Here is a 13,604-nt window from a genome sequence, read left to right as displayed (position 1 = left end):
TTACCTGTGAGATGTGATGTTCGGGCGGTGCGGAGGTAAACAGTGTCCAACTGTGAGTGTCTGAAGGCATTACGTGGGCACTTTTCCTCTGACCAGTGCCATCTGTGACTGACGCCGCTTCAGCAGATTTCACGTTCCGTCGCACGCCCACTAACGCGGGCACTCCGGCCTGGGGAGGAGTGAGGCGCGGAGAGAGGAGTGAGGCGCGGAGAGAGGAGTGAGGCGCGGAGAGAGGAGTGAGGCGCGGAGAGAGGAGTGAGGTGTTGTGTTGCACTCGGCACCATCACAATGGCAGCTGGGGGTGAACTGGGGTGTGTGCGGGGCGTGTGCGGGGCGTGTGCAGGGCGTGTGCGGGGCGTGTGCGGTGGGAGTGCGGGGCGTGTGCGGGGCGGTACAAACTGCAGTATTTTAAACAAAGTTAATCATTTCTGTGTGTGAGCATCATGCTGACTCAGAAGTTGTAGAACAAACAGGAAACTTCACAAACACGTGCGGCACCTTCTGTTGACTGACATGTTAATGCGTCTACGTGAGTGTGTGTTTCTGAGGGAGAAGCAGAGAAATTAAGGAAGTACCAATTCATCTTTCTCCTTGTGCTCCCTGCATGATGAACCTAATTCCATGGTACCTAAAAAATACACCCACCCACTCGCGTATACATTCACACACAGATGGCCTCGTTTTATGTGTTTGCGTATTTGTGTAGCAGCTGTGTGTGAATCTGTTACTATTTCCCTGCACAACACCTAATTCAGCAGCGAACCAGTTGTGTGTGTGTGTGTGTGTGTGTGTGTGTGTGTGTGTGTGGGGGGAAGCAGGGGAGAGAATGAGAGGTGGAGGGAGGGAGGGAGGAAGAAAAAGAAGTCTGTTCGAAGCCAAGTCTTTGCTGAGTGGACACAACCATTTTATCAACAGTTCATTTAGTCAATTATAATGGAAGACATGTTCACTTGGGAAACGACCCGGTTCTGCCCAAACGACCCGGTTCTGTCCAAATAAGAACACTGTGTGCTGCTGCTTTTTTCAATACGTGATTGCATTTAAAATAACCTTAACGCCATCATTAATTCTCATGTTGTGGGAGTCTTTGGTGGACTCTTAAATTGCAATCTACTGTTGTAAGTACTGCTTGTCTCACACACACACACACACACACACACACACACACACACACACACACACACACACATTACTGGTACTGAAAGAAGAGTAATCTGAGATGATAGACAGGGAGAAGGCTGGGCTAGACGCTCCAGCTCGAATCTAATCTCTCCCTCACTCTTGTCTCCCATCCTACACGGGCTGTCTACACGACACCGAGTTTGTGTGCGTGCGTGTGTGTGTATGTGTGAGGGCGACAGCGTGTGTGTTTTGTGATTTATTTCTATTACACGACTTGCACATGTCCTATGCTTTGTCTGAATGTCTGAAAGGAACAGGATCAACATAGCTGTCGTCCCTGTACGTAGTGCGTTAAGGGAAACCCGCCGTCAACAGTTGAGTGGAAAAGGCTGTGATCACTTTGCCTCCAGTCAAAGGAGCCGCGCATGGTAGCGACACGCATTTAGCGTTGCAATCTGCCACAGATTTCCAAGAGCTAAACCGTATGAAAGGTTCCAACGGTAGTGATTGGGGTCAGGGGTCAGGTTTAGCTCTTCCTGCTGTTTATAGCTCTATTTCCACAGAGATCTAGGAGAATCGATCTCACTTGGTACGGTGGCATCATGACTTGGACCTCAAAAAGAACTCTCAGGTGTTTTATCATTTGTGCACACATCTTCAATGTCAACTGGCTAGATTGGGGCAGTCACAGTTTTTACTACACGATTGTCAGAAGGCCAGAAGCACTGAAGTTAACAATGTTCTTATGATGCCTATAGAAAGTCTGAATAAAATGTATGATGCATGACCTGGTACAGATGTAGCATCTTCTAGCATGACCTGGTACAGATGTAGTGTGATCTAGCATGACCTGGTACAGATGTAGTGTGATCTAGCATTACCTGGTATAGATGTAGCATCATCTAGCATCACCTGGTACAGATGTAGCATCATCTAGCATCACCTGGTACAGATGTAGCATCATCTAGCATCACCTGGTACAGATGTAGCATCATCTAGCATCACCTGGTACAGATGTAGCATCATCTAGCATCACCTGGTACAGATGCAGTGTGATCTAGCATCACCTGGTACAGATGCAGTGTGATCTAGCATCACCTGGTACAGATGTAGCATCATCTAGCATCACCTGGTACAGATGTAGTGTGATCTAGCATCACCTGGTACAGATGTAGTGTGATCTAGCATCATCTGGTACAGATGCAGTGTGATCTAGCATCACCTGGTACAGATGTAGCATCATCTAGCATCACCTGGTACAGATGTAGTGTGATCTAGCATCACCTGGTACAGATGTAGTGTGATCTGGTATCGGAAAGTCACTGTTCGATGTTTCTTGGAGTATTTCCATGTGTAGATGGCTAGCAAATACTAAATAAGAATTTTTTTTTGTTCTTTTTTATTGTAACGCTTTGTGCGTTGCTGAACGTGGAGGTGGGCACATGCTGAGGAGAGCGAGATTTATTAAAGGGAATTCCATATTCGTAGTCGTTCAAACAGGTGCGGGTCATAACGGGAGGGCAATCCGAATAACACAGGTAAACAGGCATAACAACAACACAAGGAGAACTCACAGGGCAACAGGAAGAACACTAGACAGAAAGCGCGACTGAACAAGGAACAAACTCACAAATGGCAGCGATCACAGGGAATACAAAGATCCACAACTGAACAAAACAACCGATAACTGACTAGGGGAACACAGGGACTATAAAACACAGAACTAAACAAGACACAGGTGGCGACACTGATGACACGGGCGTGGCAGACAGGGAGGAAACCATCGAAACACAACAAGGTGGAATGAACGAGCAAGGAGCAACACAGACACGAGGAGCAGGAACACCGGAGTGACAGCTGGGGGTGGGGGGGGGGGGGGGGGGGGGGGGCGGAGGCAGGGCGGAGAGACGAGGCGTGGAGACTGGCTAGGAGCAAGGCGGGGACACGGCATCACAAACAGGACCAGGGACGGGGGGAGACCGGACAGGACTAGGGCGAGGGACAGGATTAGGGCTGGACAGGACAGGACAGGGAGCAGACACGGGAGCGGGGCCAGGGGACGGGGCTGAGGCAAACACAGAGGCAAAAATACTATGAGAGAAATACTACAGAGAAAGGTACAGGCACAAAGTGGAGACAGAACAACCATACAGAGACAGAACAACCATAGCGTGGAGCAACCAATACATTACGTCCAAGCCCACTGGTGGGCAGCACAGTCTCTGGGGAAACAGGAGGGAAGGGTAGACCGGCAGCGGGGACCGGCAGGGTCCGCTGGCGGGCAGCCGGAACAAGAACAGGCGACAATGTGTGTGTGTGTGTGTGTGTGTGGCCTGCAGTGTGCCTAACAGAATGTGTGTTATGAGATCTAGCTGTTCATTATTAGTATGGCCTGGAGGAAGAAGAACCTTCTCAAACTCTGTCCTGGCCTGAATGAAGACATTCCCCAGAGAAGATCCACTGGAGTAGGTTCCTTGGGTGGGGAACGTCCTTGATCCGATTTGCTGAAGACCCACACTACCTGGAATATCATTTAGTTCGGGCGGTGTTGTCCTGAAGATTTGCTCAGGACATTGGATCACTGATAATCATCTTGTCCTGGAAAGATGCTGTTGCCATACCAGACAGTATTTGGTTGTACCCTGTTATGGCATTGAAGAACGTTTTCTGCTGTGCTATGGAGATATTGACATTCCTTAACCGCCTGAGGAGATACAAGCGCTCCAGTGCCTCCTCCACCACGGTGGATATTCGTGTGGGCCAAGTCATGTCCTCTGAAAAGTGGACTCCACAGGCATCTATAGATACTCACTATCTCGACTTAATCTATCACCACTTAATCCTAAGTGGTGTGTATTGAGCACTCATCTTTTCCCTCCTGAAGTCGATACCCATCTCTTTGGTCTTGGGGGCAATCAGGTCCAGGTTATTGATGGCACATCACGATGACAGCGACTCCACCTCGACCAGTGTTGAGCGATAAAGGGTTGGGTGTGAGGCTTCTCCATCCGCACGTCAGTGAGTTTGGTGATCTGTCTGGAGGGAACGGAAGTATTGAAGTACTGAACGCTGAGCACTAGCCACTGTTAACGTGCCTCAGAACTAGATTTACATCCTGCTCCGAGATTCCGAGTAGGACTTCCTCACTTGTTGAGCCCCTCGCGACGACTGTGGTAGCAAAAACGAACCAAACCAAAGCTTTGGTAACAAAGCTAGCAACACCAGTGGTGTTAGCACTAGCCTGTTGGACCTCTGTGTGCATCGGAGGTGTTAAAATCATCAAGCAATGAGGAACTCAAATCAGTGGAGTTGTGTGTTTGTGATGATCAGTAATCGTGTGCAGCAAGACCTCTGATGTTGAGATCATGCAGTCGTGTAGCTACTTTATCCATTTATCACCTATCCTTTGCCTCCTTCACTGCTCCCCTCACTTTGTACAGTGTTTCTGTAAACTGGATGTCTCGCACTGGAAATTCACGTCTGTTCTCTCTGTATGTCTCACTATCCCTCTCCACCTCTCTGTTATATTTACCACTCCCTCCCCCCTCCCCTCTCTCTCTCTCTCTCTCTCTCTCTCTCTCTCTCTCTCTCTCTCTCTCTCTGTCAAGTGTTCATTCTCTGTCTGTCTCTGTCTCTCATGACCAAGGGGATTATTATCAATTTAGGGGTCAGGAAACGCCAAACGATCCTCTTAATCTTATGCCTCCTAATCTTATCACTGGGCGCACAAGCTTATTTTACTACCACACACATTATGGTCTGTCCAGTGAGAGCACAGAGACATGACTGCAGGCAGCTGCCAAGGGTGTGAGCGTTAAATTCATAAGCCTGTGGAGCTAAGAGAGAGATCACACAGCTTTACACCTACACAGTCAATGCTCTCTGATGGTACCAAAGAAATGAAAAGTGTGTGTTTGTGCGCATGTATGTGTGCTGCATCTTATCTGACTTATCCAAACTGTCTAGCTTTCTGATGAATTTCTGAAGGTTTCAGCACTCTGATACAAGCATCGTCTAGCTTGCATTGTATATCTGTCTCCTTAAACTACTGGGGAGCTCATCCTAATTCACTAATCATCGTCATTGTCACTGTCACCAAGATTGTGACTGGTGTGGGGGAAAAAATCCCTGACATGTCTGGTTTATCGTAATCAGGAAACATCACGTAGATGGGACCCCTCCCTAGTCCTGCTCCTTCACATCACAGAATACGGAGATTTGAATTCCAATAAAGAACTCGTCTTTTCAAACTCTCTCTTTCGAGTCTGGTCTCTTTTTAGAAGACGGGAGAGAAAAACCTGAGCGCGATGGAGAGAATGTGTCTCTCTCTGACTCTCTCCTGTTTTAATAGGAGCCATGTTTTTAGTTATGGGGTAAATCTTGTAGCTAGAGGAGCACGTTGCCAAGCTGGAGAGTTCAGGAGCAGAACGAGCCCTCGTGGAAGCTCCTGTTTCTGCTGGAGTCACACCACATTTACAACTCTGGACTGAATTTGTTGTACGTTCCATTTGTTTGGGATACACTGCATGATAACTTCCATTAAAATCCCATGATATATATGCATATATAACACCACAACACAGCATTTTTATACTATGAGACAGTGCAGATGCGAACACGTGCAGTTACACACGTGCAGGTACAAGGCCGTGTGCTACAGAGCCAATGTGTCAAATGGATCCTTCTCCTCCTGATTCTGTGCTGATGCATCCATGGTTAATGAGTGACCTCTCCTCTCCCACGCCAGGTGGGGCGACCCAGGGTCAGTGTGTGGTTCACAGGGGCTGTTGGACGTAGGCACAGAGAGGCACATTTGATACACATCAATGTGCTTCTCATTAACTCTGGGACTGTGTGTGTGTGTGTGTGTGTGTGTGTGTGTGTGTGTGTGTGTGTGTGTGTGTGTGTGTGTGTGTGTGTCTGGTGTGTGTGTCTGGTGTGTGTGTTTCTCTCTAGTACTTTTTCCCCCTACTTAAGAACTCTAAGAACAGGAGTAGTGGCCAAAAGAAAGTAGTTTTTTCTACATGAAATGTTGTCTGTATGAATAATTTCTTTTGTAAGACAACATCTCAGTTAAGCGCAAAGCATCAGGCCAGGTCAAGTGTTTCAGAAAGCAGTGATTCAGGAACAGCGCAGTTTCTCCTGTCTTGTATTCCACCATCTTGGCTCTGCGGGTCCTCAGTGGGTGAGAGATCAAGATGATTGCTTGCACCTCCATTTTGTTTCACCATTTTACCAGTGGCACTGTAGAAATGCTGTATTTCGTTGCAGTAAGCAGGAACCCTTGCTGGTTCTCACCACATCCTCACAGCACTCGCTAATGTAAGTGCTCGCATGCACACTCACACACACACATACACACACGGTCCTGTGTGAACTGAACTGCAGAGCTGATGCAGATTCTTATCAGGACAACAGCCAGCAGACTCCAGACCATGTCCCCTGGAACAATCATGGCCTAAGTCATTTGTTCCGTAGCACATGTGATCGTTTTCTGCACTCCTTCTGTGTTTCAAGCACTCACAAGCTTCTCATCACACATCTTTCTTTCTTTTCCTCCCTTCCTTCCCTACCAACCTCTCTTTCACAACATATCCCAGTAGTGCGGTTTCTCTCCACATCTACGCTCTCTATCTCTGTTCTCTGTGCTGCCCCCCTCTTCCCATAATCCCCCACTCTCCTCGTCACTCTCTGAACTGAAATGAAATCAGATATTGACATATCAGCACTTTCATATCCACCAGGCAACTCCCATGGCCCCATTAAAACCTTTCAAGAGCTGGGAGAAAGAGAGAGAGAAAGAGAGAGAGAGAGAGAGAGAGAGAGAGAGAGAGACGAACTGAGTGAGAGAGGAGTTAGGAGATGAAGCACAGTGCAAACATAATTACAAAAGTCTATATTCTTCCTTATCCTGTTTTTCTTGCTCTATTTATGCCTCTCCATACTTAATAGATGGATTTTCTCAAGGTTACCCAAAAAACAGCAGTGCACTCACTCACACATGTACTCACACGCACACACATGCAGCACATCACACACACACACTCATTCACACACTCATTCACACATTCACACATGTACACACACACACACACACCTGTACACACACGCAGTGTTGATATGCGTGAGAAGTAATGAATATGTTGACCTATTTCCCATCGCTCCTGCTGTGCATTCGTTCAGACATTTTTAATTCTTGTTTCCTTTCTTTCACTCTAACTGATGTGCACACACACACACACACACTGGAGAGGCCTTCATGCACTCTGATGATTGAAGTGTGAGATTTCTTTGTGTGGCTTTTTTTCCTTCTTTACAGTGTTGTACTGAAGCGCTGATCAAAGCCATCACTCTGCCAGCCAAAGTATTACTCATGCCATCCTCAACATTGTGTTGGAGTTCTGAGGGAGTTACGACCATCAGCCCTTAATGGGACCAGCACACATAGAACCTCCATCACGGTGTAAACATGGCAGTGTTGCTGCACCTCCACCAGCCCTCTCTCTCCCTCTCCTCATCCCTCTCTCTCTCTCTCTCTCTCTCTCTCTCTCTCTCTCTCTCTCTCTCTCTCTCTCTCCTCATCTCCCTCTCCTCCTCTTGATGCTCCTGGAACTTTCTTTTTTGCCTTTTTCTTCTTCACTCTCTATTGCTGTATAACCAGTTATAATGACCAATTAACATCTGAATTTAGGCTTCACTGCATGTGGCTTCATTGTTGGTCTCTCACATCTAGGTTTGGGCAGTGTAATGGCAAAAAATATAATCTAAAAATCAGGAGTTGAGAAATTGTTAGTTGTTGGGTCTTGGGTCTTGTAAATGTCGCATCCTTCAGCTTAGACGTTCTGTTCAGCTTAGACGATGAAGAAATGTAATACTTCTGTTTTCTAATGTTGACGTAAAGTAGAAAAATGGTGTAGAAGCATGAAAATCCACTGTATGTTCGATCTGTATCCGTGTATTCTGTTAGCAGCCGACCCTGCAGCAGTCGTGTTCTGTCCCAGACTGCGGCATGCACTCATATCAAATGCCTCGTTTGGTCTTTTCAGCCAAGTGATTGTACATCAAACTTCCAGTTGTTGCTGTGTGTGTGTGTGTGTGTGTGTGTGTGTGTGTGTGTGTGTGTGTGTGTGTGTGTGTGTGTGTGTGTGTGGGTGTGTGTGTGAGGCAGTGGGTGTTGGGGCAGGGAAGAGTAGATGTGTGTCCACATCTGAAGGGTTGGATAGAGTGAGTGAAGGAAGGACTTAGAGTGGTCATAGTGCCAAACCCGAATCATAGCACAGTGGGAATGCAAAGTGAACACACAGCCAAATAAATTGGGTTTATTTCCATGCATGAAAGCCTCTGAAAGACTGGTTTAGAGGGACTGGTTTTGGGGACTGGTCCAGAGTGTAGGTGTGGTTTTGGGGACCGGTCCAGTGTGTAGGTGTGGTTTTGGGGACCGGTCCAGTGTGTAGGTGTGGTTTAGTAAATGGTCCAGTGTGTAGGTGTGGTTTTGGGGACCGGTCCAGTGTTTAGGCGTGGTTTAGTAAATGGTCCAGTGTGTAGGTGTGGTTTAGTGAATGGTCCAGTGTGTAGGTGTGGTTTAGTGAATGGTCCAGTGTGTAGGTGTGGTTTAGTGAATGGTCCAGTGTGTTGGTGTGGTTTAGTGAATGGTCCAGTGTGTCGGTGTGGGTTAGTAAATGGTCCAGTGTGTCGGTGTGGGTTAGTAAATGGTCCAGTGTGTAGGTGTGGGTTAGTAAATGGTCCAGTGTGTAGGTGTGGGTTAGTAAATGGTGCAGTGTGTCGGTGTGGTTTTGGGGACCGGTCCAGTGTGTAGGTGTGGTTTCGTAAAAGCTGCAGGGTGTAGGTGTGGTTTAGTGAATAGTCCAGTGTGTAGGTGTGGGTTAGTAAATGGTGCAGTGTGTCTGTGTGGTTTAGTGAATGGGGCTATTTGTCCCTGTCGTCCTGTCTGAAGCCAGGCGATGTATTGATATTTCACCTAGGAGATAACAGCTGTGTGTTCGTGCGTACGTGCATAAGATAATCCAATCTGTTTCATGAAGACTCGTTGCTGCATGTCACATTCATCTCTAGATACTGTCACACTGCAGTGGGATTTTGTTTCTGCTCAAATCCACTTTTCAGCTTTTAGTTTTTAATTAATTGTAATTAAATTCATTGTGTTGAGCTGTTGCACACATCTAAGGTTTAATACCTGCAGCGAACAGAGTGCCATTCTTAGAAAGGACATTTAATCTGGACTGTCTTGGACTGCATGAAATACTAAGGGCCCATTTGCTAAGTAAATGCTTATAGATGTTTAATACATCTAGGATTCTGTGTTTGAGCATCTTACATAGTTTTGCAGGAGCTTGAAATGCAAGCAGGGGTTTCTTCTTGTACACAGGCTAGCCAACAAAGAATGTTTGAACTGTATATCTTGGTAGCATTCTGTTTGTTTTCTGATGCAAATGTGTTGTTGAGAATGTTTGCCAAGGCCTGGGGATAATACACACAAGGGAGCGGATGGTAAAGCATTCTTAATAAAGGTCAGATTGTCTTTGCACCCACGTGTATTTTTAAGCCCTCCTGGGTATTCAGTAGATATTATTAATGCATTCTAATGTTTACTGAATAGCCTGGCCTTTATAGCCATTATAGCTGAACAACCACCCCCCCCCCCCAAAAAAAAACCCAGCCTCCACCCTGCTGCTGGTGTGTGTGTGTGTGTGTGTGTTTTCTGTCTGGAAGCATGTCGTTAGACATGCATTAAACAGGTTTTCTATTGAATTGTATGCAAATTTCCCCATAAGAATATTAAATACAACTAATGATTTTGCAAAGGTCAACCTATTTTCCACTATAGCTTAACAAATGAAGAAGCAGTTGGCACACACACACTTTATCTCTCGTGAGGGTTTGCTGTTTACCTCATTTTAACCTGAGTCACTCTCACTGGCAGCAATGTGGAATGATTAGATCTATAAGATACAGAAAATGCTGAGTAATCTTTTCCTTGATTGCCTGCCACGCAGATCTGGAGTAATGACTCAGCAAAATGTGACGGGCAGAACAGAGGAGGCAAAGAGATCAGGAGATTTAAAAGTATTCATACTGGCACTTGTAGCAGATCTTTCCAGTGTTGTGATGACGTAAGCATGTTATTGAAGTGTGAAACAGAACTTCTTAGTCCTAAAATGTTTGTTTTCGTGAACTAACACCTGACCCCACACACAGTGTTTGGTGCATGGTGTGTGTTTAACCAGGTCTAAGCCAGGGAACAGGGAAAGGTACTAAGTGTACTCGGGAACATTGCTGTGGCAAAGAGAAATGTTTGTGAATTAGATCTGTTTTTTGGCGTTAATGGCTTCTAAAATTTGATCTAATCTTAATAGCCAAAGCAATAATGTGGGTAAAGTTTACTTTATTGTATCTGTAATCTCACAGGGCTGTGTGAGTGTGTGTGGGTTTGGATGGGGATGCGTGTTTGGATGTGTGTGTGGATGCGTGTGTAATGTATGCTTTCTTTTATAGGGCTTTTTTATACAGAAATTCTTGAGCCTACAGGCTTTTTAAGTTCAACTGTTAGTCTATTCTCCATCCTTTTAGAGATGACCTGTTTGTGTGTGTGTGTGTGTGTGTGTGTGTGTGTGTGTGTGTGTGTGTGTGTGTGTGTGTGTGTGTGTGTGTGTGTGTGTGTGTGTGTTCAAAATGTCCTCAGATGATTCAGTCCTGTCATCTCCCAGTGTTCAAAAAGTCTGCTTTGCCTTTCTCTCCTCTTCATCCTCTGGGATTTTTTCTCTGCAGTCAGTCTGACTGATAAGAAGTAAAAAAAAATGTTGATGTATGCCCAAGACATCAGTCTGTTCTGATTTATACCTGTGATGCACTAACAAATGTCTCTAACATAGTAATGCTTTTTCATAGTGCCTCCGATGGAAGATGGAATCTTCTGTAGAACATTCAGTGTATTGAAGCTTCTACATTAACCGATTTCTGGGGTGTGTTATCTATTTCTGAGTCACCTGGGTTATCTCATTATTGAGCCCCCAGCATCAATAATGCAAATAAGTACATAGTAAATCCACCTTTTAAAATGTCAAGTGAGGAGCTAAACCAGCATTTAAAGGCAGAGGCACTAAATTGCTCCGCGACGTGCCTTCTAAGCCCTTCGTGCTGTAGGTTTTAAGCTGCGCCATCTGGTATCAAGCTATCAATCATGTTTGACGGTTCAGGCCACCAGAACCAGCTCGTCCTGGAAGCCGTGCGCTGGCAGAGAGGGCGGGACAGGACGCGGGGAGGTTGTGGAGGGTGTGGAGGGCACCAACAGGATGAGCTGTAGCGGGGAGGAGGAGGAGGAGAGCCATGCGAACAGGGCCGTTTGAGGGGAGGGCCGGGGTTTGGGGAGGGAGAGATGACAGAGGAGAACAAAAGGAGGTCTGGGCAAGTGGGAGAGAATTTCTGACTTGGAACACTGCAGAGGAGAAGAGAGAGAGAGAGAGAGAGAGAGAGAGAGAGAGAGAGAGAGACAGAGAGAGAGAGAGAAGGAGTTGGAACAGAGATGGAAAGAGAAAGAGCAGGAGTGTAAATTTATCACAATGAGAAGGACAAAGGAGAGGTAGAGCAGGAGAGACTGAAGGAGAGAGAGAGAGTGTGAGCGTGACGTGGCTACAGAACCTCCTGTGATGGGAGCGTGCGGTCCAGCGAGGCTGTACGGTCCATTCAGGCCCTCGTTTGTGGCAGCACTGCGTGGAGAAGCGCAGGAGTTGAGTTGCAGTGCGTGTCCACTGACCCGCCGTGACTGTGGACACTCCGCCCGCCTTCACCTCGTCCCCGAGCAGCGTGGACGGAGCACCTTACCAGAAATCAGTTATTTGCATAATTTGAATGATGTTTGCACCCAACAAATCTTTCTTCCTGCTGATGTTTTGAACAAAGAAGTGTAGGTACCATGCTAAACCAGCAGGTGGCAGTACCACTGGCAACACATGGAACAAGCTTGCTTTGACGGAAGTAAGGGTGTGTCTACAGTTCAGGTGTTTAAATACCCTGAACAGCCATTCATCTCTCTCTCTCTGGTTTGACCGACACATAGGTTAGACCTATTAAAGAGAGGCTCCGTAATATCTCCCTCTCTCTCTGGTTTGACCGACACATAGGTTAGACCTATTAAAGAGAGGCTCCGTAATATCTCCTTCTCTCTCTGGTTTGACTGACACCGAGGTTAGACCTATTAAAGAGAGGCTCCGCCACTTCTCTCTCTCTCTCCGGTTTTCTTTGAGAACACGCGAACTTTGCAACGACTAACAGCAAACAGCTGAAAGTCGTACTACTTAATTAACGAGCCCGAGTTACGGTGCAATCTAACCAGTAACCGATCAACGGTACCGCGACAACAGATTCACCTAACTACTTCAATCAAGCTTGCTAACGCGGCCACACGGACTGAAACAAAGGCGATCAATTCCCTGTTGTTAAACCGTGAACGAGACTCTCATTCCTGGACGACATCGCTTTTAATCAACGAGGAGTTGGCGGTGGAAATTCCCTCCTAATTCCAGGAGAATTCAGGGAGGACGAGGAAACCACCCAAAACACTCAACACGTGAGACTCTTACCGCTGGGCATAGTTTATAGAAGGGCAAAGTTACTTGAACTGCAGAGTTAACAAAGTTTTCTGTTAATACATTCTGAATGTTTAACTTTGTCATAAACTTCGTTAAGATTTGTACACACAAGTTCTCCACCTGGCATGCAATCTCCATGTTTTATCTTCTGAATATTTGACAACTTGTAGTTCCCATTCTCAGACACACTACATTAATTTTTGGTTAGTAAGCCAGCGCCATTACTCTTTGTTCTGACCACGTTGGAATAAACCAGCTGAGCTCATTGACATAGTCGCGCTGCTCTACTGTTTAAAGTCGGCGCCATTTTAGTTGCTTTGTTCTCCATAGGAGAACTGAGATTACAACTCCGCCTCCTCACACGCGCACAAGCGCGCACACTTACTCCTCCCCTTTTTTTTACACACACACACACACACTAGATGCTGAGTCTTCACTGTAAATATACTGATCCATGTTGATGCTCTTTGTGTTTTAGAATAGTTGGTTTTAAATAAATGTATCATTTATTTTCACCAAATTGTCTGTGTTGATGTCATTCAAAAGTGGTTGTTGCCAAAACCTCCAAAGAATTCATTGTTAAATCCTTCAGATACCAAACAATTCATTACCTTTAGTTGATAACTAAACTTGTGGTTCTGGTATAATTAGAATATGAGACTGATTCTAAAATTAATGAGACTGATTAATAATTAAGGTAAAACAAATTATATCTACTTTAAAGGATTAGTAGGTGAAACCCCTACATAATTGGTGCCCCTGCGTGAGGGAGATTTCTGGCTCAACCATATTTGTTTGATATCGACCATTTTTTCATATCACAGGCTTTCAAGCCATTAGAATAGGACCATCTCCAAATTCGCCAGAAGAGGGCGC

The 13,604-nt window shown here is 46.0% G+C and overlaps 1 protein-coding gene across 2 annotated transcripts in view; it reads left to right on the top strand.

Moving 5' to 3' along the window:
- myripb (myosin VIIA and Rab interacting protein b) overlaps nt 1–13,604 on the top strand; it is a 99,051-nt gene that overhangs the window by 35,862 nt on the left and 49,585 nt on the right. The gene's annotated exons all lie outside the window — the stretch shown is intronic.

The sequence above is a fragment of the Brachyhypopomus gauderio genome, chromosome 7, assembly GCF_052324685.1.
Source record: "Brachyhypopomus gauderio isolate BG-103 chromosome 7, BGAUD_0.2, whole genome shotgun sequence".
Lineage (NCBI taxonomy): Eukaryota > Metazoa > Chordata > Actinopteri > Gymnotiformes > Hypopomidae > Brachyhypopomus > Brachyhypopomus gauderio.
Note: the sequence above shows the minus strand (reverse complement) of the source record. Positions and strands in the feature narration are given on the sequence as shown.